This window comes from Myotis daubentonii, chromosome 2 (assembly GCF_963259705.1).
Source record: "Myotis daubentonii chromosome 2, mMyoDau2.1, whole genome shotgun sequence".
NCBI classification, from domain to species: domain Eukaryota; kingdom Metazoa; phylum Chordata; class Mammalia; order Chiroptera; family Vespertilionidae; genus Myotis; species Myotis daubentonii.
The window spans coordinates 204,227,201-204,252,959 of NC_081841.1; the positions used below are offsets into that span (position 1 = coordinate 204,227,201).

At 44.0% G+C, this 25,759-nt stretch overlaps 1 pseudogene; it reads right to left on the minus strand.

Annotated features, from left to right (window-relative positions):
* Positions 1-17,012: 17,012 nt before the first annotated feature.
* LOC132226793 (probable ATP-dependent RNA helicase DDX5) lies at positions 17,013-19,706 on the minus strand (annotated as a pseudogene).
* Positions 19,707-25,759: the final 6,053 nt, after the last annotated feature.

Consider the following 25,759-nt stretch of genomic DNA (forward strand, 5'->3'; position numbering starts at 1 on the left):
AGCATTAAACTTTAAATACTTACTGCAAAGTTAATCCATAAAATGCTCATTTGAGCACAAGAGTGAGCATGTTGTTAATGTGCTATTTATCTACAGTAAACATAGATGGCTGTTGCTATCTGCTCTGCACATAGCTGTTGGGCTCTCCCACTGCTGTGAGGCAGCAGAAGGAAAATCTGTCCACTTTCCAGAGGACAGCTCTGCCATTAAAAATAAAATGACTATCTCAAAAAGGAACCCTGCATGTTTTAACCAATCTGGTTCGAAGTAAGATTCAGCTATGTCTCAGGTGTTAGCACAAGTCTCTTTCAGAGAAAAGTAAAGACTAGAACATCTCCTGCTCTCTCCATTCACTGGGCAGAAATAAACCATTGCAGTTGAGCTGTTATGTATTTGGGGTACCACTTGTTATGGCTGTTAGTCTACCCTAACACATCTACTATTAGGAAGGCAGTATTCCAAATGGGCAAAGTCACTTAAGCAAGACTCAGTGCTTGTTAAAAATCAGTATTTTTATAAAAAATAGCATTTTTGCTTTTCCTTGCTAAAAATATATTACACATTCATTAGAAAAACAAGCAAAAATGAAGAAATTTCTAAGCATTAATAATTCTAGTGGCCTACTGTTAACATTGTTATGTAGCTTTCCCGCATTTTATTTCTCTTTAGATTGACAGATACATAGATGTGGGAAGTAAATGACTGACATGTAGATAACAGTAATCATACACATATTGTATAAATCCTCTTTTTCAGTTGACAACATACTATGTACATATCCCTAAGTCTTTATACTTCCTCTACCTCAAGATTTTTTAAGACTGTAGAATAATCTGTTATCTATCTATACAGCCATATTTAACCATTCTTCTGAGAAAAGGGAACAATATGTACAAGTGCATAGAACCCTAAAGCTACTTAGTACATGTGGATCAATTGCATCAGTGTGGCACAGGGTTCCAAGTTAGAGAAAGAACTGTATCAGAGCACTTGGACAAAAGTTGAAAGACCTTGTTAAAAATCAGTATTTTTATAAAAAATAGCATTTTTGCTTTTCCTTGCTAAAAATATATTACACATTCATTAGAAAAACAAGCAAAAATGAAGAAATTTCTAAGCATTAATAATTCTAGTGGCCTACTGTTAACATTGTTATGTAGCTTTCCCGCATACATACAATATGTGTATGATTACTGTAAGGAGTCTGGATTTTATCCTGATGGCAACTGAAGAGCTTTACACAGGGCATAGTATGATCTTTACTGTTTCAGAAAGATCACGTGAGAAACAGAATAGAGAATGAATTTATGGAAAGGAGAATAAAATAATTTAAATAAAATTAAAAAAGAAAAGGAGAATACATGTATAAAGACAATTACAGTAAGAAGGTGTACTACAGAAACAATGGAATTGGGGCAGAAAGGAGGAATTTGAGACATGTAAAGGAAGTAGAATCAACGGGATTTGGTCACCAAACTGATCTGGGGCAAAAGAGAAGTTTCTGGTTTGAAGTGACTGAGAAGACATTGATGTTATTATATGATGAGGAAATAACTGAATACATATCAGCACCGACCACTCTGTCTGGAACACAATAAGCTGCCAATCAAGAAAACAACTAGTAATAATAGTAGTGACTATAATAGCAATAGAGGTAGTAATTTCATTATTTACAGATAAAGTGACAGGGGAGACTATGAGACACTTTTTTAAATGTTTACTAGGAAGTGTTTGGCCACGCTGGTGTGACTCAGTGGTTGAGTATTGACCCATAAACCAGGAGGTCAAGGTTCAATTTCCAGTCAGGGCACATGACCAGATTAGGGGCTCAATCCCCGGTAGGGGCATGCAGGAGACAGCAGATCAATGATTCTCTCTCATCACTGATGTTTCTATTTCTCTCTCCCTCTCCCTTCCTCCCTGAAATCAATTAAAATATATATTTTTAAAAAGAGAGGAAATGTTTGTTAGACACTTAGATGGATTATCTGATAAGTAGTTGGATATATGAATCTGTAGCCAAAATATTGGGTTGGGCTAGGTATGGGTTTACTAGTAAGAGCCACAATTTATAAGCAGCACTGAATCTCCTGGATGAGATTAACTTGGTCTGGGCCTCTTCATACAGTAACTTAAAAAGTCAGATCCAGCCGAAACCGGTTTGGCTCAGTGGATAGAGCGTCGGCCTGCGGACTGAAAGGTCCCAGGTTCGATTCCGGTCAAGGGCATGTACCTGGGTTGCGGGCACATCCCCAGTAGGAGATGTGCAGGAGGCAGCTAATCGATGTTTCTCTCTCATCGATGTTTCTAACTCTCTATCTCTCTCCCTTCCTCTCTGTAAAAAAAATCAATAAAATATATATTTAAATAAAAAAAAAAAAGTCAGATCCAAGTATTCTTCATTTGAGAACTTGTTTCTGCATTGCTCATTCTACTAATGAAAGGACAAAAATATATCATCTTCTTGCCCAAACCACGAGAATCGTGAGCTGGAAAAGAAGGTGTGGTGCCCCAATCCGGCACCAAGGCTAGAGCCCTCCCCCTGCCACCAGCAGGACTAGTGCCATCCAGCTGGAAGCCATGCTCTGCTCTCTGTGCTGGCCTCATCTCTTTCCACAACAGTGAGATTATTAGAACCAAACCAGGCCCAGATTTACATGTTTTAAATTAATAAAAATTCACAGTAAAAATCTTCTTTATCATTTTATTCAAAAAAATGACTGAACTTTTCTTGCTTTATAAATTTTCAGTCGGTGATTAATCGATTACTCATACTTTATAATTTCAAAGACAGGCCTGCAGAAACAAAGGTATTTGCTTCTTGATGATGCCCATGAATACAAATAAATTAGTATTTAGACAGTAGAATGAAATGACCCAAAAAGGCAATGGAAGTAAGAAGATTTGAGGGAGAGAAACTCTCTCCTCCCTCTCATTAAGCTTTCTTACTCCTCTTTCAGATTGTCTGAACATTTCCCAATTGACTTTCCAGGATTATTCTCCTTAGAACAACACTAAATAAAATGAGAGGAAAGGAAAGACAAGCTCCAGGAGCAGGAGCAGAAGCGGTTTTTAACTCGGGTCATTTCTGAGATGAGGACCAGATGCTTTTGAAGGGACCATGAAAAGCATTTTAGTTCTACCTTCTCAGTTTGCTTATTAGGGAACTGAGACCTAAAGAAGTGAGGTTATGTACCCCAAACCACACAGGTACTAAACTACAATCCTGGGAGTGGAAAGGAGTTCTGACTCTGAAGATGGGGCATTTTTCATTTGTGTGTAAGCTGAGGAACTCCAAGTGTCTGTCCACAAAGATACTGTGGCCTACTGGGTGAGGCAAGATACATTCACATTCAGAAAATTTAAAAATACTTCAATTAAAAAAAAAAAACAAGCCCTGGCCAGTGTGGCTCAGTTGGTGCTATTACAAATTTTCCTTATGTTATCTTGTGTGGTTTTTTTAAAATATTTTTGATTTTAGAGAGAGAGAATGGGAGAGGCAGAGAGAGAAGCATCGTCCCAGGCATGGAGAGGTCGCCTATTTGATTCCAGGTCAGAACACATGCCCGGGTTGCAGGCTCAATCCCTAGTAGGGGGCATGAGGAGGTAGCCAATGGATGCTTCTCTCTGTGTTCAAGGGCTAGTGTGAGTATTTCCGCAGGATCATTACCAGGTCTGCCATGGAAGCAATGGGATTTGAGCTGACCCTGAAGAAGATTGGAATTTCCAGGGACAGAAATAAGGAGGAAAGAGATCCAGGCAGAGGCAATGGCATAGGTACAAACAGGAAGGCTAGGAGAGTGCATGGCCATTCATGGAGCAACTGAGATGGACTGGATGAAACCATTCTTATAGTAAAAATGAGAAAGATTTAATTTATACTCAGAAGGACATTGAATGTCAGGATCTAGAGTTAACTGTGACATATCCATTGAAAGTTTCTAAGCCAGGAAAGAAATCTAATGAAATTTAGTATTTTAGAATGACTCATGCCCCAGTGCAGTGTTTAAAGGAAGGTGATTTGGAGCAGTGGACAGAATAGAGACAGGGAAATGTTTTTGTTGTTTTTATCAAAAATGAAACATTAATGAATAAGTAAAATCAATTAAAAGATTCAGATACTAATACAAGTGTGATAAGGTGCCTTTCTGGAACACATCGACAGCAATATGAGTAGAAACATATTCTTATGTATATGCAAGTTTACTCTTTAAACCTTTTATTGGTTTTATTACACTATTATTTGTTGTAATTTTGTCACTTGGCGAATTCAGATTCAGGAGCCTAAATGCTGAATAGATAAACACCTCTGTATTATTCCAAGAACTTTGGTCTCTTATTAATGACTGTATAATTAGAGGCACTAAATTTGAATAGAAAACAACAACATGAAACTGCTCACCACCACTTCATACCCATTAGGATGGCTATTCTCAAAACAATAGAAAATAAAACACATTGGTGAGGATGTGGAGAAATTGGAACCTTTATGATTTGCTGGTGGGAATGTAAAATGGTTCAGTTGCTGTGAAAAACAGTATGGTGGTCCCTCAAAAGAGTAAACATAGAATTACAATCTGGTCCAGCAATTCCACTTCTGGGTTTATATCCAAAATAACTGAAAGCAGGATTTGTTGTTGTTGTTGTTATTAATCCTCACCCAAGGATATTTTTTCCATTAACTTTTTTTTAAAATATATTTTATTGATTTTTTACAGAGAGGAAGAGAGAGTTAGAAACACAGATGAGAGCCGAAACCGGTCTGGCTCAGTGGATAGAGCGTCGGCCTGCGGACTGAAAGGTCCCAACTGAAGGGTCTCAGGTTCGATTCCGGTCAAGGGCATGTACCTTGGTTGCGGGCACATCCCCAGTAGGAGATGTGCAGGAGGCAGCTGATCGATGTTTCTCTCTCATCAATGTTTCTAACTCTCTATCTCTCTCCCTTCCTCTCTGTAAAAAATCAATAAAATATATTTTTTTAAAAAAAAGAAAGAAAAGAAACACAGATGAAAGAGAAACATCAATCAGCTGCCTCCTGCACACCCCCACTGGGGATGTGTCCGCAACCAACATACATGCCCCTGACCGGAATCGAATCCAGGACCCTTGAGTCCACAGGCCAACACTCTATCCAATGAGCCAAGCCGATCAGGGCTTCCCATTGACTTTTTAGAGAGAGTGGAAGGGGGGAGGCAGAGAGAGAGGAAGAGAGAGAATGAAAGAGAGACATCAATGTGAGAAAGACACATCAATTGGTTGCCTCCTGCACGTACCCTGATCTGGGCCAGGGATTGAACCTGCAACCCAGGTATGTGCCCTTGACTGGGAATCAAATCCAAGAGCTTTCAGTGCACAGGCTGGCCTATGTTCTAACCATGGAGCAATATGGGCCAGTAGGAAAGCAGTCTCTTGAATAGATATTTGGATACCCATCTTCATAGCAGTATTATTCACAATAGCCAAAAGGCGAAAGCAACCCGAGTGTCCATTGACAGATGAATGGATAAATAGAATGTGGCTTGTACATACAACGGAATATTGATCAGTCTTGAAAAGGAAACTCTGACACATGCGAAAACATGGATGAATCTTGGACATTATGCAAAATGAAATAAGCCAGTCACAAAAAGGCAACTACTGCATTTTGCCACTTATGTGAGGTCCTTAGAGTAGTCAAATTCATGGAGACAAAAGTAGAATGGTAGTTGCCAGGGGCTGGGAGAAGGAGAGAATGAGGACTTCTTTGGTGGGTATAGAGTTTCACTTTAAAGATAAAAACGTTCTGGAAAGGAATGATGATGATGGCTGCCCAACAATGTGAATATTTAATGGCATTGAACTGCATACTTAAAAATGGTTAAATTGGTAAATGTTACGTTACCACAATTTGGGGGGAAATCTGCTCACCAGAATAAGACTACCTTCCAAAATGCTCTCGTTTTTATTAAAATCTTCAATCCTATGAAAGAAAAGTTGCTAGTGCTTCTGAGGACCAGATGTGCGCAATCACGGTGGATGGGAGAGAAGACAATGAAGGAAGAGCATCTCAGAAGTGCCCTGGCTGGCAAAGACGTAGAGAGCCTGGGCAATTTCAAAGCGGTGACCTTTTGGTGCTGATGACAGACAATGATGCACACACTCTCCCTGGCAGTCACCAACGAGTCCGCTTCACCAGAGTCACCTCCAAAGGGCGAAATCTAGAGACAAGTTCTGTTTGAAGCAAACACAGCCATCCTTCTCCCCCTCAGTAGAAAACTGCCAGGTTCTCTACAGAGGTGCAGCCAGGACACTCCCCACAGGAAGACAAAGTGCTGCCACCAATAACACATCTTTGCCTGTGGTGTCTCCAGGGCCACTGGAAAGTGAAGGAGAGGATCTCATTACTCATCCAAGCCCGAATGGGCGTGTGCCATCCCACCTGCAGTTTAATCAAGAGCTGACAGGATGTTAAAAACAAAGGAGAAAAAAAAGGCAAAAGTAACTCATCCAAAATCCTGTTTTATTACTTTTTTAGGGATAAGTACTTTTCTATATTCATTTAAAACAGCGGTTCTCAACCTGTGGGTCGCATAGTTATAACCACGTGGTTTTAGTTAGCCCCTCTATGTTTTAGTTTCATTTACGTTACTAGGAATTCCCAAGTTAGAGACAACATATGGAATGACAGCATTACTGCCATGGGCTTTCCACATTTAGCAAAGCAGATGATGGTGCTCCTCTCTCAGGTCTGGTCCCCACTACCTAGACCAGTGATGGCGAACCTATGACACACATGTCAGAGGTGACACGCAAACTCATTTTGTTGGTTGATTTTTCTTTGTTAAATGGCATTTAAATATATAAAATAAATATCAAAAATATAAGTCTTTGTTTTACTATGGTTACAAATATCAAAAAATTTCTATATGTGACACGGCACCAGAGTTAAGTTAGGGTTTTTCAAAATGCTGACACGCCGACCTCAAAAGGTTCGCCATCACTGACCTAGACTCTAGTGCCCTCACCAGGCATGGTTCCTTGTGCTGGGCTCAGTTCAGCTCATATATTCTGGCAAAGCAGAGCAAAAAGAAAGAAATCAAGTCCATCCTCTAGATCAGTGGTTCTCAACCTGTGGGTCGAGACCCCTTTGGCGGTCAAATGACCCTTTCACAGGGGTCGCCTGAGACCATTCTGCATATCAGATATTTACATTACTATTTATAACAGTAGCAACATTGCAGTTATGAAGTAGCAATGGAAATAATTTTATGGTTGGGTCACAACATGAGGAACTGTATTTAAAGGGCCAGAAGGTTGAGAACCACTGCTCTAGATTCTCTGGGCCCGGCATTTCCTCCGAAATCTAACTACCAGCTCTGGAATCATGTGCCACTCAGAGCTGTTTTCTTACAGGTCCCAGCACACTGGGGCAGATATCAAGGCCAGGGTCTTGGGCTTTAGAGGGGAAACCTGAAGTGGAGATGAAGAGCAGGTTACCGTCACTGTCCTTATGGGTCAGGCAAAGAGTCTATCAGGAATAGAGAGATCATCCACATTCACTGTCTGGGGATCTAAGACCTCCATTTTCTGACATATTTTTTAAATATATTTTATTTATTTTTTACAGAGAGGAAGGGAGAGGGATAGAGAGTTAGAAACATCGATGAGAGAGAAACATCAATCAGCTGCCTCCTGCACACTCCCTACTGGGTATGTGCTCACAACCAAGGTACATGCCCTGTGGACTCAAGGGTACCTGCCCTGGGACCCTTGAGTCCACAGGCTGATGCTCTGTCCACTCAGCCAAACCGGTTAGGGCCATGTTCTGACATATTTAGACAGACAGCTGAATCCCAAGGGGTCAAGAGAAGGGCTAGTTAGTGTGATGATGAACGGCAATCCTACACTTTGTTCTCTCGCAAACTAAGATCCACTCATGTAACCTCTCACAGGGAAATATGAAAGGCAAACACCTGAGTTAGGAACTGAAAGAACTACCTCCCATATACCATCCAAGTGGTGAAATGAAATCTCATCTCTTTGTTTTGTTTTAGTTATTATGAAAAACAAGACACAAATGTTACTAGGTCCTACTGGGGTGAACCAAGGTTAGGACGTAGTTTCCAAGGAAACTATTTGCCATAGAAAACATATCCTGGTTCTCTTTTTAAAAAATAATAATAATAGTAATAACATCAATTACCACTTACACATGTCTCTCAAGGATTCCTGGATGGCAGTCTATATTGGGGGAAATTGTTTCGTATCAATGGGATCTATGCCCAACCTCACCAAAATGTCTTCTATTTTATCTACTTCAATCTGTATGGGCCATTTGGGGATGGAGAACCAGGAGGCAAACTGCAGAAACAAGCCTGCCTCACATGCACTAAACAAAACGAAAACACAAGCTCTCTCTCAGTAAGACTTATGTCTGTAGTCTGTAAATTCTCAAATAATCCAGCTTTAGATTTAAAAGTATGACAGGATATACGTATCACTACTCAGTTGTTCAAGTATTATAAAGTGACCGATATTTGGGCAGGTAGCTAGGTCATAAGTCATTCATAATGTTACTTTATTGTTCAGTTATTTTATGATAACATAAGAGCACAACGCCACAAGTACATGCACAAATTTAGAGCATTCATATATGAATAGAAAACTGTCCACCACAGCCATTCTGTTATTTAAAAATAAGAACATTAAAAGTTCCTTTTCTTTTGAAAATTTTGAGTAGAGCATGTCACACTATTATTATTGCTAACAAATTGCATGAGTCAGTAAGATCCCTAAATTTTTACTTTCTATTTCCATTATACACTTCCACTGAGTATAGCAATCAATGAATCCTCCCACTATTACTCATTATATACTTTTTGTTTTCATTATCACTTATTGTTATAAGGCTAATCAAAATACCCACTCAATCAGAGCTATCTATAGAGATCATTTTTTTCGTGTCATTTGAGCATATCTAAAACAACCAAACAAAAACACCAAGTATTGCAAAGTACTAAGGGCAGATGAGAGTTTGAGGATCTTTGGACATCTAGCCAGTTCATATATTGTCACCAAAATTTTAAAAATTAGGTTTTAAAAGATATAACGTTTATAATTGAGAAAAAAATAACGGGGGAAAAAAGGGTCATTGAAGAAAAAGATTTCCTGGACAATGAATAGATTACATTTGACAAGGGCATTAACCCGTCCAATCACGTCTTTTGCTCTCATTTGCTATAAATACACAGGCCAGCAGGAACACAGCTCATTGTTTTGACCCTCCATGCTGTGTAAGCTTCCCAGTCTTACCTAGTACATTAAGACATATGGAAAAGCACTCCTGGATTCACAGGATTTATAGATCTCCCACAATGGATGAGAACTATCCCCTAGTGCTTGTCAAACAGTCTAATTCAGATACTTACGTTCTCCTTTTAAAATGTTTTTATTTTAAGGGGTTGTTTTCCCAAATGATCGATCTGGGTTTCATATTTTAAACATAAGTATTAAAAAATACAGTTCCTCTCCTCAACAGAAAGAAGTGTTTTAAATATAGTATAAGCTTTTTAAAGTAATATTTATACAGTTTAAAGAGAGCAGTCACAAACACTTGGGAAATTAAATTTACATGTGTATTTATGAAATATAACCAGTCAAGCTGCATCTGTTCCTATTGCTACTTCCTTAACATCGCTTTTATTAAAAATAATTTTCTTTAATGCTGGCTGGGAAATCCCTACAGCATTTTTCTCATTTTCATAACACCATCAGGTCAGCACTTTTGATTAAATAGTTTTTGGGGATATTAGAAAAAGCAGTGCTATGTATCATAAATATTTGATAAACATGTTTACATTATCAATACACTCAATATTATAAGATATACCAAATATTTAGATTGCCTTATAAAAACATAATTGACATACAAATCTTGCATAGCCCAATTATAGATGTTATTCAACATTAGTATTTTTACTTCTTTTTGGAAATGAGCTTCTGTCTAGTATAACAGCAATGCTTTGAAAACTAAAAACACAGCACTTCAAACAATGATTTGAGTCATAGAAATTTAACTGAACAGTAAGTTATTTTGCAGTATGATGCATCTAAAACCTAGAAACATTTCTTAGCTTGTTCAGTGAATAGCAAAAAAAATAAAAAACCAAAGGCTGGCAGGAATTTAAATAACTGTAAAGTAAATGTTATTTACACAAACTTCAACTATAAAGCAAACAAGCTATGCAATTCTGTGTTGTCTTCTAAAATATACTAAACAGTTTCTGTTTCAAAAGATCCACCCCCCCCCCTTTTTTTCTTCAGAGAAGAGCTTCTTTTTTACAGACACTATTTAGCTTAGAAAGTGGGGGGGGGGGGGGAACTCGGGGAAGATTTCTATGAACTCAACGCTAAAGCTAATCTGTTGCATGTGTGGTTTCTACACTAGTGAGCAACTTGTAGGGAACAACACTGCAGCTGACTGCACAAGAGCTGGAAACTGTTCCCCTGGGCGTGAGGTCACAGGATGACTTTGCCCAACATCGTGGCTCAGGCAGGAACAAAACCATCATGCCCCCAGGGCAGCCTCATGTTGTTAGATAAGAACCCTCTGCTCCATCACTGTCCTTGAAATCCTGTGCACACAGGAGCAGCTGGGCCAGGACAAATCAGCCCTTATTCTCTCTGTATATGCCCCACACACATACTACCTGTTTGTGTTCCTTTGCCTGCTAGGTTCTGAATGACATTGTTAACTGTGACCACACAGCTGGATGAATTTACATGTTTTCACACACTTTTACACCCAACATTTCGAGTATGGATTTACTGAGTTTACATGATATACAATAGCTTACACCATTTACTTTTATCTTATAATGTTACAATAACTACCATGGCCATAAAAATTCAAGAGAAACTTTTAGCATGATTTCAGTTAGTCCTTAGCTATATCTATGAGTTAATGTTTCAAGCAATATCCTACTTTAAAGTACATAACGCTAAAATCAACAAACATACACAATAATTACACAAACCTAGAGCAGTGACCTCATGATTTCCTAATCTACTCAATTACCAGTTCCTTTAAACACGCACACACACACACACACGCACACACACACCTGCTACGTAGCATGCCACAACTTAGAACTGTTTCATTTGACTAGCAGATAAAAGGGCAAAATTCCCTTCAGTGATGCTTTTTCGCCTTAGAAGCACACAAACAGGATAGTATTTCTCCAGACAACATGATCTTTCCATTTCCAAACATCCTCTAGACACTTAAAGAACTTTACCCCTGAAGCCTGACACGTATTTCCAGTAAAAAGGCAAACCAACCAACACTGTTGCTAACCTAGTAAGACCCTCAACCCTCAGCATCATCACCAACTATAATCCCCTTCACATTAACTTCCCACCACGAATAGTAAATGATTCACAGCTCATATGGCTTGGGGTAAAGGCAAAAATCCTTCCTGTGCTACATACAACAAAACGTCAAAATCGGACAATGGCATGGCTTCAAAAAGGTTTGTTTCAGATTCCATAACAGAATAACATATGCTGCTATACAAGGATGTGGAGCTTTTGTGTTCCCTAATAAGAAACTCCCAGCAGAGCATTTCCCATGTTTTACAGTGACATCTACCAGCCAGACCCAGGGAATCCCAACATAAACTCAGCTTCCTTCAGCACCACCGTCTGAGAACAGCTTCTGTCCACACAGTGGTGCAATCCTAACAGGTCTGTGGCACCCAACACGCGCTGTTAAGGTAAGGAAACGGTGGGTGAGCAATAATACCCTTTCCCGACTTTAAAACCAAATCATTAGACATTAATTAACTGCAGGATAGAAGCACCACAAATGCCAACCAGAAATTTAAATATTTGCCCATCCCAGGTGCAAAAATGCGAAGGAACTGGCACACTTTGCATCTCGCAGGCAGACTGACCATGGCTTGATGCTGAGTTTTGTAAAAAGTCAATGAACCCAACCACCCCTTAGAGCTTAGACAGACACAGAAAGACCCGGGAGAAAGCTATTATGCGTATTAGAATGTGTGATGTGTAATCGTGTAAAATTTTTTAGAAGAAGCCCTGTTATGTTTTAGTGATGATGTGATCATCAGGAAATCATACAGATATATAGAACCTATAAATTACTTTATAAATGCAATGCTGCCTCAGAAATGTAATTACATTATCAGCTAATGTCTCACACCTGATCATATTAAGGAGCCCTGGAAAGAACACTTCCTGGTGGCCTCAAAGGGTCTGGGACATAGTCTGCGAAACTTGTCTTCCTAAATTCTTCAGGGCCTACACGTGTAGCTCCATAATTACATTCATCTGTTCTGATTCATTCAAGTGCCAAAATATACTCCAAACTAAAATATTGTGAAAACAAAAATGCTTGAAATGCTTTCAGAAAAAAAAAATTCCAACTTTTATTATACTTCTCACCTACACACATTCAAAAGGTACAGACTATCTGTTGGACACTGCGTTCACCACAAGCTGCCACATCTACAGGAATCTCAGGGCGCTGTCCTTTCCTTGAAGGGCTCTCCGCAGACACACGCCCCTGCCTGCCCCTCAGGACTCCAAGGGAAGGCAAGGTGTTAAGATCTATTGGACTCACTCTTCCTCCCTCAAAGGAAACGCACCACAAAGGCAGCCCAGGAGCAGCAGTTCCTAACCAAAGCCAAGTTCAATACTGCACTCGGGAGAAAGCAATGAGTCCTTTCCATTCTGCTTGGTGAAGGAAACCAAGGGCTTAAAAAGTTTCAGGTGGCCCCAACCGAGGACCAAACTTGGGACTTCCCCCCAAAGGCAAAGCTTAGAAAACAGGAAACCGGAGAAGGGGCTGCCTGAGGTTCGCTTCGATAAGTCTGCAGCCCGGAAACTGAACTTGCCAGACCGCCTCTGCTTCGCAGCCGTCGAACCCCGGGAGTGCGCCCGCCGCGCCCCGCTCGCCCGCCAACCTCGCCGCGAGGCCCGGCCGGAGCACGCCCCGGGGGCGCAGGACTTACCGCACCGCTTGCACAGCACCCTGCTGACCTCCTTCTTGAGGTTCCGGCCGGTCTCCAGCGGGGGGAACGACGCTCGGAAGGCGGCCGGCGGCCGGCTGCTGCTGTTGGCGTCGGGCTCCATGAAGAAGATGTACCTGCCGTCCTCCTTGAGCCTCCCGCAGGCGGGGAAGGCGGGGTGGCCCCAGGCGCCCAGGCGCACGGTGAGCAGCGAGTCCTTCTTCAAGCCCCCGGCTTTCACTGCCCAGACCTGGTGCACCTTCACCAGATACGGCGCCTCGGGCGCCGGGGCGGTGGGCCAGGCGGGCGCGGTCCCGTTGGCGGTGGTCCGCGCGTCCTGGGCGGGCGGCCCCCGCGCTCCCCGGCCGGCGGCTGGCGGCGGACGCTCGCCGCCCCACGCCCCTGCCTCGCCCGCCGCCGCCTGCCTGTCGAGTGCCCCCTGCTGCCGCCGCGGCGAGTGCACCTTTCCCTCGATCACCACCGCGGCGCGCCGAGCCAGCTCCTGCACCGAGCCCACGCTGGGCGGGGACCAGTCGCACCCCGAGGCCCCCGCGGGAGCCGCCTCGTCGCCGGCGGCCGCCCCCGGCGCCAGGGCCGCGGTCCGCAGCAGCAGCAGCAGCAGCAGCAGAAGCGGCGGCGGCGGCGAGCGGGTGGCGGGGCCTGGGCGCGGGGCCCAAGGGCCAGCACCCCCGGCGCGGTGCGGGGCGCGTCGCCATCTCATGGTGTGAGGTGCGTGCGGGCTCCGGGCTGTCGGTTCGGATGGTGCCTGGCTCTCTCCCGCTGCCTCCCTTTTGCTCTCTCCTCCCGCCCTTACCCTCCTCCTTTTATTTATTTATTGGGGGGTGGGGGTGCAGGAGAGTTGTTTATGGGAGCTGGAGGAGGAGGAGGAGGAGGAGGGAAGGCGGAGGAGGTGGGTGGCACCGCAGAAAGGCGAAGAGGAAGAAGGGCAAAAAAAATAAAAAGATAAATAAAAATAAAGCAAAATAGAAAGAAGAAAAAAAGCCGCTGCCACCGCCTGGGTTGCTGGGAGTGACAGGTCCTCCCCGCGCCGCCGCCGCCGCGCCCGAGCCCTGCTGTCGGGGCTGCTGTCACAGGAGGAGGACGTGGAGGTGGAGGCGCCGCTCGGCGGGCACCAGTCCTTTGTGTGAAGTGATGCTGCGGCGGCGGCTGAGGCTGCGAGCGAGCGGCCGAGCGAGCGCGCGAGGGAGAGCGCCCGGGAGGCGGAGTTGCGTGCCGGGGAGCCGCCAGCCGCTGTACCTGCGCGGCCAGCGCGCCCCGCGCCCGCCGTCCCCCTGCCGCGGCCGGAGCCGGGCCCCCGCGGGCCTCCCGGCCCCGCGCGCCGCCCCCGCCGCCGCCCCGATTGCTGCAATGGGCGGCCGGTCGGCGGGCCGGCTGCAGTCCGAGTGGGCTGCGCCGATGTCCCGGGGAGCGAGCGGCGACGCTTCAGCGAGCGGCACCTGTTAGCCGGCGCCGGGCGCCCGGCCGACCGCGCGGGGGAGGGGGGTAGCCGACGCGGAAGGGGAGGCACCGGCGATGCAGGTCGTCGCTGCAGAAAAGTTTGGGGAGAACTGGTTACTTGAAAGTCAAAGGGAGCCACATGTTCACGGGAGACGAGCAGCAATTAAGCAACTTTGTGTCACGCTCGCTCGCCTGCAGACGAACGCACGCGCAGCGAGCACCTCGGGCCTGACGCGCTCTCACTCCGTTCTCCGGAGACAATTACCCTCGCCTTTCCTCCCGGTGAAATCCCTCGCCTTTCCTCCGGGTGAAATCCCTTCTCGCCTTTCCTCCGGGTGAAATCCCTCGCCTTTCCTCCCGGTGAAATCCCTTCTCGCCGAGGGTTTATGACGTGCGGTGCTGCTGCCATGAACATTGTTGCTCAACAAGGCCGTTTTGTGTAAAGTTGATGGCACTTTGTCAACTCGTCATTTTTAAAAATATATGAAAAGAAATGAAAGAGGTTTCTGTGGCCACTGGAACCCACAGACATGAAGAGGGGTGGGTTAAATGTTGTTCTGAATGCCAGCCCCCCAGCCTAACTACACCCCCGCTCCAGTGGTCCCCTGTCCCTCTCTCCACTACCTGTCCTGCAAAATTTCAGGAGCTACTTTTAAAGCAAGAATCCATCTTCTCCGGGGCATGTTCTTTTCAAGCAAGTACCAGTCAACAGAAAGAGCACACTTGGGTGGAGGGGGGCAAAGAGAGGTGGAGTGGGGGACATCTGTAATACTGTCAACAGTACGTTTTTTTAAAAGAGAGCACATTTTTAGCATTTAAAGGAAAATATTTCTCTCAGGCTTTTTTATGGTGAAAAATATATTCAACGGCCTAATAAAACTGGTTGAAGTTGTTATTCAATGACCACTGAGAGGAGGCTGACAGCTGGGGTAGGGGTGGGGGACTAGAGGGGATGAGCAAAAAAGAAAGAGCTCATGAAAACACTGATAACAGCCTGGTGATGTGGTGGGGGGAAAGGCGGGGTGGGGGGGGGGGTGGGGGGGAAGGAAGATGGTATAGGGCAGTGGTTCTCAACCTTCCTAAGGCCGCGACCCTTTAATACAGTTCCTCATGTTGTAGTGACCCACAATTTTATTGTTACAAATTGAACATAATTAAAGCATAGTGACTAATCACAAAAACAATATGTAACTATATATGTGTTTTCCGATGGTCTTAGGCGAACCCTGTGAAAGGGTAGTTGGACACCCAAAGGGATCGCAACCCACAGGTTGAGAACCGCTGATATAGGGGGATAAATGGTAATAAAAAAAAGAAGAAAAAATCACTGTACATTTACTTTTGTGAAAACACAGCCTGCATTTTCAAGTACAAAAAGAAAAAAAGCCCTAAAGATTGTTTCAGAAATATAGAGAAATATCAAACTTAAATAGCAAAAAAAAAAGTCATTTTGCATTTCCCATGTTTCTTAAATAACTATCCTGTCTGCTAACACACAATAAAAAGAGTAATTGTGAAAAACGGACATTTTCATAGACTTCTAAAGTCTCATTGAGAATATCCTGTTGGCATTGGGTAACCAATCATAGGCGCAGCTGCAGTAGCTGGCTCTGCTATGCCTGTTGTTTCATATATTGCACCTTATCCACCCAGGGATAGAGCTTGTCAGAAGGATGTGTATTCCCTAATGCATTCCCAAGTCAGCAAGTCCCCTCACAGAGCATCAGGTGACATCTGAACACTTCTGTGCAGTAGGGCCACTTCAAGGTTCACAGCAACCTCTTCCTGTGCTCATTTTGAGGAACTTAAAACAAAAATGTACTCAGTCCTTTGCATTACACGCTCATCAGAAGTTCAAAATTCTGGCCACACTGCTTGTCTTGCCAAGACCTTACAATTGCAGCTGCAAGAAAAACATACTGTCCTCTAAAAGTTGTTTCTATGCACTGGGTCTCCTCTGAGCAAGTGTATTCAAGACGCTATGGTTCACTTGAGAACGCGTCTCTCTCTGTCAGGTCTCCACCTGACCACCACTGTGTAGGTGGGGGAGGAACTTCCAAAGCATTGCTTTCTTTTTCCGCTAAGTGTGGGAAATTGCTCCTGCTCTGAGCTCAGGTGCCAGTACTTACCGATTTCTAAAAGGCGTGGTACCTTTTAAAGCTACTCTCTCCACTTCAAGCTTGAACAAAAAATGTCATTGAATATTGAAGTTTGGAAATATTTCTTCAATATTTCAGCAAACTCACTGAAACTCAAAGACTAACAGATCACAGTAAACAGTTTGAAACAACTTGGTACCATGGCAGCCATGCAAAGCGTGGGACAGAGGGATACCACTGTGAACTGTGAGGATAACGTCCTTTTTGCTCCTCTGGAGAGAACAGAGTATGTGGGAGAGTTGGTATCTTCTGCTTTTGAAGATGACTGCCCACTTTCAGCTTTTCACCTCTCTAATCGACTGGAAGCAGCAGATCACTCGCCCTGCAACCCCCTCAAGTCCTCCAATTGCCATGCCTAGGCCTTGCCACAAAGACTGCTGCACCTTTATTTAAAAAAAAAACAAAACAAAAAAACAAAAAGTAGCCCTCTGGAAGCCACATCTCTAGAAATCATAATAGGAGTTTTTTATGTTTGAATTCATTTAGAACCTAGTCACATTCCTATTGACTCTTGTCACCATGGATACCAATGGCAGGCTACCCCATCTCTCCTCATTTTTCTATAAGTTCACCTTTTGGTTTCAACAAAACCAATGGTTTTCTTCCCCTCACTCATGGTCTCTTCCATCAGATGGATAAGTTTTTCATCCTCCTCTATGTCATGACGCACATCCACAATCTGAGAATGTTGTGGTTTGCACCCAGTTCCAGCCCACCAATGTTTATATGAATACAGTCTTCCAGGAAATCTCCAGCAAGCTGTCTTCTTTTGGCCAAGTGGCACTCCACCTTAGGGTTTGCCTGTCAGGTCTTAATCTGATCCACAATTTTCCTTATTTGGGTTCACAGTCCATATCAAGCATTCTATGTGCTTCATCAAGGACAAGGTAGGTGGTTCTTCTCAGATTTGTTTTCCTACACTCCAAAAAGTCAATCAGTCTTCCAGGTGTTGCAATACAGATTTCCACACCTGTCTTCAAATCACGTATTTGTGGTCCCTTGGGAGCACCACCATAGATGCAAGTAGACATCAATGGGCATGAGAATCCAGCAACCACTTGTTGCACCTGTTAGGCCAGTTCCCAAATCGGTGCCAGCACCAAGCAAATAGGCCCATCACCTCTCTCTAGGAATGGCTCATGATTGGTGTGCACAGTGGAAATAAGACAATGTTTTCCCAGATCCAGTCTGTGCTATTCCAACCATATCCAAACCACTTAGACTCTAGGGGTCGAACGACCCTTTTTCAGGGGTTGCCTAAGACCATCGGAAAACATATATAATTACATATTGTTTTTGTGATGAATCACTATGCTTTAATTATGATCAATTTGTAACAATGAAATTGGGGGTCACCACAACATGAGGAACTGTATTAAAGGGTCGCGGCATTAGGAAGGTTGAGAACCACTGACGTAGAGCCACTGGCCATCCCTGAGCTTGAATAGCAAGAGCTTCAGTAAAGTTCTGTCTTGCAATCACGTCCATGACATTTTGCAGGGAAGTTTGCTTCATAAAAATTCAGAACTGGCTTGGGGCAGTGTGACCTCGAACTGTAATTTCCTTGCTTCTGTATGTCTCCACCTCTTGTGCTGTGCACCTAGCCAAATCAGGGTGTTCTTGATTAAAATTCTTCTCAAATTTGGGCAGCTCATCAAGATTCCACTTCCTTTTAACTAGTTTCTTCCCAGGGTTTCCACACTTATTTCCTGATAGAGGCCCTGCCCTACTTCCTCCAAATCAAGGTGCACTAAACCGTGGATCCAACCAAGGTCTCGGCAACTCAAATATCCTGACGTGGTGTCAAATGCTTGCAGCTGGCAGTGAACCAAGTGGAAAGAATCCCTACAAGGAGTCGTTGGAGGTGGTTTTGGTGACAGCTAAGCCTTGCTGGGGTGGCAGGGGTGAAGGGGCAGTGGGGACAGGAGCCTGAGCTGCTCACCTACAGACCTGTGGAAATGAATGAGGTTCATAATATTCTTTACACTGAGATTCTACAAGTCACCTCTAGCAGTTTCTTGAAAGTATGCCACATGGGCTTTAGATTGTTTGTGTAAAAAATAAACGCAGAATATAAGCCACAAACATCTTTTATTGTTTTCTTGGCATGAAATAGGTGGATAGAAAACAATGTCCCACTCTCTCCATGTCCAGCTTGGAGGGATGGGTCCTGAAGCGCACTGTGTTCCAACATTCAGGGATTCCTATTTCTGATGCCCAGATGACGTGCTTTCAAGAGAATATCGCCCCAGAGCAGCACAGTGGTACAGGTCTGGCCTTCAGTTATGTTCTCTTGAACATTGGTGCTCCTAGTGATTCATTGAAAGAAAGTGGTCAAACATCCAATCCTACAGGTGTCTTCACTTCTTTAACCTGATCTCACACATTTCTGACTCTTAACCTTTTTGGAATTGCAACTCTAGCTAGAACACTTTCTACTTTCCACCTTTCAGACCTTGTACCAGTTATCTACTGCTGTATGCCAAACCAGTCCAAAATGTGATGGCCTAAAACAATATCCATTTATTGAGCCCAGGATTCTGTGGGTTGGCAATTCTGACTGGGCTCAGCTAGCAGGTTCTTCTGTTCTGAGCCAGGCTCACTGATGGCTCTGCTGGGGGCTGACTAGTCTCCGTGGCCTCAGCTGAGACAGTTTATCTCTTGAAAAGTCGGGTCTCTTTCCCTTCATCAGGCTTAGCCTGGGCTTATTTATGGCACCCGGGCATATTCCAAGAGCATGGTCAGAAACAAACAAGGCACCTTAATGCCTAAGCCAGCCGTGGGCAAACTACGGCCCATTTGAAATGAATAAAACTAAAAAAAAAAAAAAGACCGTACCCTTTTATGTAATGATGTTTACTTTGAATTTATATTAGTTCACACAAACACTCCATCCATGCTTTTGTTCCGGCCCTCTGGTCCAGTTTAAGAACCCATTGTGGCTGGCCCTCGAGTCAAAAAGTTTGCCCACCCCTGGTAAGCTCACAACTGGCACTTTGTCACTGCCACCATTCCAAAGCCAGTCAAATTCCAGGGGTGGAGGAGTAGACTCTTCAAGTGAGGAGCTGAAAACTTGCATTGTCAAGGGACAGAGACATAGGAAGGGGGAGAATTGAGGCCAATTCTGCAAATTATCCACCACCAAGGGAAAGCATCCTTTGAGGTCCACATACCCCCTGAAGCCATCTTTCTTAAATACTAGACACTCAGAATGAGCACACCCATGGCACACACCTCCTGCATTTGCAGTCTGTGTCATACCAGCTCAGTATTGCTCGTGTTATTTTATTGAGCCCAAATATTTTTGTTTTACTCCAATCTCTCCAACTAGATTGTAAGCTTGTTGAAAAGCAGACACCATATTTTCAGTGTTCCCTTGTTTGAACCCAGTTTGGGGCACATGTCAAGCACTCAGTGAATGTCAGCTGATTACTTATGGACTGGTGTGTAATGTATTCACCACAGGTTACTACATTACTGCTAACATTGTCACAGAGAGATGGAATTCCAGGCAATAAAAACAACAATAAAAGTTTAAAGTACTGGCTTAGAGAGTCATTAAATGCATACATACTCCCTCTTTTTATCTATGATTAAATATAAGCTGCTTTTCATATTGTAATGCCGTTTTTAATGTATTGTTTTATGCCCTTACTTTACTCCCACATCTTCTCCTACTCCTCTCTCAGCAAAGGGGTAAGGGGTAATTCTTGTTGATATTTCCTGTGCAAAGGTAGGCCTTGTTACAACAATTCAGTACTAGAACTATTTGCACATATGTTTCATTTCAATTCTTGGAGTCCTCATTCTCGAGGACACCCATACATTGGAGGGATGTTACCCTTTTTGGCCCTCTTAAGTGAAGGGGAAATAGCATTTCTAATAGGATTGACATATGTTTGAGAGATAGGTATGAGTAATTGTTCAGTGTGATTAAATGCTCTTCAAAGAAAGAGACAATTTAATTTGTCCACACTATTGTTCTAAAAAGACAAAAAGGTTCATTCTTGTGAGCATCCTAAAACCAGGCTTCTTAAACTTCAGTGTGCATCTGAAGCATCTGTGGATCAAAAACCTCAGCTTGCCGGCCTGTCCCAGAGTCTCTGATGCAGAGGTCTAGGGTGGGGCTCACGAATCTGCATTCTAACAGTTCCCAAACGATACTGATACAGCTGCTGGTGGAGAAGCACACTTTGGGGACTATTGCCAAACCTTCAGATTTATAAACTCCAGTCTACATAGCACAGTAACACTATAAACATGTGTCAACATACTTTGACACTACATTCAAATATTCAATGTCCCCTTCCTCATGAATTTTTCACATTCCAATTTTTGGGGGGAAATGTGGGTTGCCTGTTTGGTTATTAGAAGGAGATTAAAATTAGAAGACTTAGCCCGACTAGGTAAGGAGACATGGATGACTACCTGTTGGTAGTAACGGTGAAGGCTTCCTGGAGAACTTGTCTCTGTGGCCACTTGGAACCAAAATGAAAACTAGGGATCAGAGCAGTTGTCATGTTACCTGGGGACATTTCATCTGCTCAAGCAGGGAAAGAACAGACAAAATTTTATGCAGGTAAATGTGAAATGCTACTTTTACTCGTTGAGAAAATCTAAAGAGGAAGTCCTCAGTGCAATGGCAATCTGACAAGGTTTTCCCATCCCCGGAATTTATATCTGATTAAATGCTTCTAAGTGATGGTTGTTGAAGGGACAGCAGGAAATCCCCAGAGGTGCTGGTATCTACTTTATCGTCATTGACCAATAGCACACAGAGTGCACACCTCCAGCCATAAATCATATAACAACTGTGCTCTTGGTCCTGGTGTCCTGAATTTGCAGTTGCTAAAAGAAGCCTTGCTTCCTTAGCAGCCTATCTTGGAGCAGACACAGGACCCAGAACAATTTAGACACAGCGAATTGACAATAAGCTGGGCTTGAGAGAAGAGCCACAAAAGAACTGGTGAATTATAGACCCATAGAAGCCACTCATCAGAAGCAATGTGGCAAAATGTCTTGGTTGAAAGAAAGATTTTTTTACCAGAAAGTTAAGGAGAATTCATTAAATAATGGCCACAATATGAATCTTCAAAACCTGGGCCAAGCCCTTTGAGTCACAGACACTTTAGGCCCTGGTTACTTCCATCCACCCATCCACACATCTACCCACTCATACTTTCATCTACCCATCCATCCATCCATTCTTTCTTTAATTATATAATAAAAAGGTAGTACTGTGTAGCATCAGGCAGAAATACAGAGATGAAAGGCTCCTGCCCTGAAAATTATCAGACCCTAAGTACTACTAATTTGCACACTTTGGTGTGACATGAAATCCTATAGATTTCACATATTTGAGCTCAGTTGAGAGGGAGAAAAAATAATGAAACCAAAAGAATTTTCTGGGGTGTGTGTGAGTGTGTGTGTGTGTGTGTGTGTGTGTGTGTGTGTGTGTGATCCAAGACATCTTTGAACCTTGTGGCAAATATGGATGATCAAAAAGCCTCCTTTAGGTTCACTTTCTGAACCCACCAAGCAACAGACCTCACCAGCCAACCAAAAGATGAACATTCATTGAACATTCGCATTGGGCAATATATGTAAAATTGAGGGATGTAATTGGCCTGGTGTCAGATTCCAATTCTGCTATTTATTAGCGCTATAACCCCTTTAAATAAGCATAGTTCCCACTTTATTTCACGAGACACTTGCAAAGAGTAGAATGGATTTATATATGAAAATTCTCTAGAAACTCCATTGTTATATAATATACAAAGTGAATAAATGATAGCTTGCCCTCAAGAATCATCCAACCCAGTAATGAAAGCAGCATATTTTGAAAATCGCCTTAAGGTTGGTCATACATCTACTTAAATAACCTTATTGTCAGAATCTCATTCTTTCCCAGGGGTACTTTATTCCATCAGTGTAAAGGGGGGGGGGATCAATGAGGGGAGAAGGGGTGACATCTGAAATACTTTCAACAATAAAGTTCTTTAAAAAGTGTTTTTATATAACAGGCTTTAAGATATTTATTTTAGACCTGGTCATAAAATTCAATTAGTGATTCTCTGGTGTGCGCATCAATGCCATATCATTATTTGTTTAGACTGAGTCAGCTATGATTGCTGATCTGGGGCTGGCAATCTTGTCTCTCCCCTCATCTCTCTCATCTGTTTGCATGCGTTAATAATTTTTTGAAAGGAGATTGTTGATGTTTTTGTTGGTGGTGGAGGTGGTGGGGGGTGTTCCTGTATGTGTGTGTGTATTGCTTTCTAAAGGAGAGAGGTGATGATTAAGGAAGAAACAGAAGAGGAAGGAGGATGGAAATCAGGGCAGAATGGGATGTGCTCCCCAGGCTGGCTCAGAACAAGGGCTTGTGCTTCTAGGGACAGAACCACAAGTAAAAGCTGAAGTGGCCGTTTTATGAAGAACGTTATATAATTTAAAAGCACACACCGTGCATGTTGCTTTAAGATGCAGGTGAAAAGTTAAAAAGCAATGTGAACATGCTTTCCATTTCTGGGATGAAGGGCCACTGTGGATATGTCCTGCAGAAACTAAGGGGGAACGAGACAGCAGTGGGAATGTCACCTCACTTGTCGGAGAAGTGGGAGAGGGATGTTCTCATGGACGTGCCTCTTAAGAAAGAAGATAGAACGTAAGAATAGCAGATTTCGTTCCCACACGTGTGGCAGGCCCCCGCCGCCCCTCCCCCCCTCGCCCCGTGGGAATCCAACGGCACTACCAAGGCACACTTTGGAAGAGGTGGTGGGGGAAGGTGGATATCAGGCTAAGATCCTGTAATTATGCCCATGTGAGCTAGAAATACGGATAGCAATGCTTATATGATTTCCTTGGTACCCTCCCTGGGGTCAATGAGGTGATAAATATCCGTGTTATGGTTAGCATTATTAACTAACTAGAGGCCCGGTGCACAAAAATTTGTGCACTCGGGGGGGGAGGGGGAGTCCCTCAGCCCGGCCTGTGCCCTCTCACAGTCTGGGACCCCTCAGGAGATAACGACCTGCTGGCAGAGGGCAGGCCCAATCCCTAGGTGCAGCCCCTGGTCGGGCTCAGAGCAGGGCCGATTGGGGAGTGGGGCACCGCCCCCTGTCACGCACAGAGCAGGGCGGATCGGGAGGTTGCGATGCCACCCTCAGTCACGCTCAGGGTAGGGCCGATTGGGGGGTTGGGGCACCGTCCCCTGTCACGCACAGAGCAGGGTCAATCAGGGGGTTGGGGCTCTGCCCCCTGTCACGCACAGAGCAGAGCGGATCAGGGGGTTGGGGTGCCACACTCTATCACCCACAGAGCAGGGCCGATCAGGGGGTTGGGGCACCGCCACTGTCACACTCAGGGCAGGGCCGATGGGGAGGTTATGGCTCTACCCTGTCACACACAGAGCATGGCCCGTGGGGGGGGGGTCTCCGCACCCTGTCACACAGAGCCGCAGGGCGATCAGGGGGTTGGGGAGCTCCCCCCTATCAGGCACAGAGCAGGGCTGATCAGGAGTTTGGGGCACCTTCCCCTGTCACAAACAGAGCAGGGCGGATAGGGAGTTTGTGGCCCCACCTCCTGTCACACACAGAGCCGCAGGGCAACCGGGGTTTGGGCGCTGCCCCCTGTCACACTGATCCCGGTACCAGGAGGCCTCTCAGCTCTGCTGATACCGGTGCTGGGAGGCCTCGCGGCTCCGCTGATCCCAGTGCTGGGAGGCATATTACCCTTTTACCATATAGGATGGAGGCCTGGTGCATGGGTGGGGGCCAGCTGGTTTGCCCTGAAGGGTGTCCTGGATCAGGGTGGGGGTCCCCACTGGGGTGCCTGGCCAGCCTGGGTGAGGGGCTGATGGCTGTTTGCAGCTGGTCACACACCCTTCAGGGTGGGGGTCCCCACTGGGGTGCCTGGCCAGTCTGGGTGAGGGGCTGAGGGCTGTTTTCAGGCTGGCGGGTGACTGAAGCTCCCAACTGCTCCTTTTTTCCTTTTTTATTCTGGGCCAGCTTTAGCTCTGACTCCAGCTCTGAGGCCTCTGCTGCTGAAAGCAGGTATCTGGTTTGTTTGGGTTCTATAGTCGAAACACTGTATCAACTCCAGCTCTGAGATCGCGGCTGCCTGAAAGCAGGTTTCTGGGGTTTAGTTTAGCTTCTATATTTGTAACTATGTTTCAAACTGCAAGCTCAGAGGCCGGCAAGGCAGGCGGGGAACGTTGTAGTCCTCTGTCACTGAAGCAAGCAAGCCTCATGTTAGTTTCAAGCTTCCTGGCTGCCGGCTGCCATCTTGGCTAGCAGTTAATTTGCATATCTCGCTGATTAGCCAATGGGAAGGGTAGCGGTCGTACGCCAATTACCATGTTTCTCTTTTATTAGATAGGATAGTGTAAAACATACTGTAAGGTAGAGAAGGGATCATTGTTATCATCATTTTTCAGATTATTGAAGCTAGTGGATAAAATACTACTTATATTTTATCACATTTCCTTGAGCACAAGTTTCTCTCTTGTGCCTTATTAGTAGTGTGGCATTATCAATGCATAACATATAAACCATCCAACAGGAATATGCTACTTAAGATCCTAAGTACATTACATATAAATCCTCTCAAAATTAACTTGAAAATTATATTGTACACTGACATTTAAGAGTAATGAATACGATTTTATTTACATTTCTAGGAACACTTTTTTGGGAGCTTATTGTTGCTTTTACATGTATGCCAAATTTTAAGAAAAAAAAAAAGAGGTTTAATGGTTAAGTTTGTTTTGAGTTGCATCTTTCTCAGTAGTAAAAGTAAACAGCATTTTTGCTTTCCCCCCAATTATTCCAAAAGGATTCAATGGCTATTCTTAAAATTTCTGAGAGATTTTCCTTAGGGATGAATACAACCCTGGAGGAAACTTTAGAAAAACATGTAGGAAATGAAATGGTTGCATTTGTGATAGACTATTTTTCTAAGCCTTACAGTACCATACACTCCAACTGAGTCAAAGAAAGAAGGAAGGAAAAAGCAACTTATGAATCGTGAGACTCAGAGATGCAATCCTGGCACTTCATTTTTGACAATTGCTATCATTTCACATGGAAGTTCTCATCGCCATCCTTCCCTTGAAAGTTTGGGAAACAGATGGCA